We start from the raw sequence: 1,621 nt of genomic DNA on the forward strand, positions 1-1,621 counted from the left end.
GTAGTTTCTGCTTTGCAGGGCAGCGGGGGACTCGGTTACAAGTTTGAATTTAGTTTAACTTTAAAATATATATTTTAAAGGGACACCAGACATATATGTGTAGAAGAAAATAGCCTTTTAAGCATCCCAGGTACAAGGAATTCAGGGCTTTAATGATAATATCCAGCAGGGTATGCTGGAATTTATAAAGACTCTTTTCACACTTGGGGGTATTATGGTGAATCTACCATTTCCTCAAGGATTGCATATATTCATTATTTTGTCCCAAGATAGTCACTGGTCAAATGGGATTTGCAAGTTTCTGAAGCAATGCAAGAATGGAATGTGCCCCAAACAGCCATCTTTGGCAATGTTTCATTCTTTCAATGTGTTTGCAAATTCAAGTACCGCCACAGGCTAGGTGAAAAACTTCACCATTGATTCGAGCCCTTATTCCATAAATAATTTTAGCTGCAACCCCATGCCCAATGACTGGGGAGCAGGGGGTGTGAGAAGGCACCATTTTCACCACACCCAGCACCCATTTTGCTGCAGTTCACTTTCTGCCAGAAAACGACGTTATTTGTCTCACTGCCCGCTGTCACAAAATTGCACGCCTCACCTAATTTGCAAAGTTAATTATGTAAATTTACATTGCTACTACGTGATACCGCTCCATTCGTTTCAGTGCCGAGGATACACAATGCAAATATGAGCCAAACACTGGCAATCTCCGTTTTCATTGCTGTCTGAATTCTCGGACATCCCTTAAAGGTTAAGAGACCCCTGACCATTAGGTCCAGTCGTGACTGACTCTGGGGTTGTGGCACTCATCTCGCTTTACTGGCCAGGGGAGCCGGCGTACAGCTTCTGGGTCATGTGGCCAGCATGACTAAGCCACTTCTGGCAAACCAGAGCAGCGCACGGAAACACTGTTTACCTTCCCGCCAGAGTGGTACCTATTTATCTACTTGCACTTTGACGTGCTTTCAAACTGCTAAGTTGGCAGGAGCAGGGACTGAGCAACGGGAGCTCACCCCATCGCAGGGATTCGAACTGCCAACCTTCTGATCGGCAAGTCCTAGGCTCTGTGGTTTAACCCACAGCGCCACCTGTGTCCCTTGCCTGAAAGTAAGCCTTACTGAACTTGTATTTTTCAATAGTATGTATGGGGTGTGGTGCTAGTGATTTGCAGCCAACAGGGACGCGGGTGGCGCTGTGGGCTAAAGCCTCAGCGCCTAGGGCTTGCCGATCGAAAGGTCGGCGGTTCGAATCCCCGCGGCGGGGTGCGCTCCCGTTGTTAGGTCCCAGCGCCTGCCAACCTAGCAGTTCGAAAGCACCCCCGGGGGCAAGTAGATAAATAGGTACCGCTTACCAGCGGGAAGGTAAACGGCGTTCCGTGTGCGGCTCTGGCTCGCCAGAGCAGCGATGTCACGCTGGCCACGTGACCCGGAAGTGTCCCCGGACAGCGCTGGCCCCCGGCCTCTAGATGTGAGATGGGCGCACAAACCCCAGAGTCTGTCAAGACTGGCCCGTTCGGGCAGGGGTACCTTTACCTTTACCTTTACCCTTTAAGTCTGGTTAATTCTGATGGGTCTTGTTAAGTACAAACTACATTCGCTGGACTGTAAAACTTAAGAGA

Source organism: Podarcis vaucheri (assembly GCF_965113315.1).
Source record: "Podarcis vaucheri genome assembly, chromosome: 16".
Lineage (NCBI taxonomy): Eukaryota > Metazoa > Chordata > Lepidosauria > Squamata > Lacertidae > Podarcis > Podarcis vaucheri.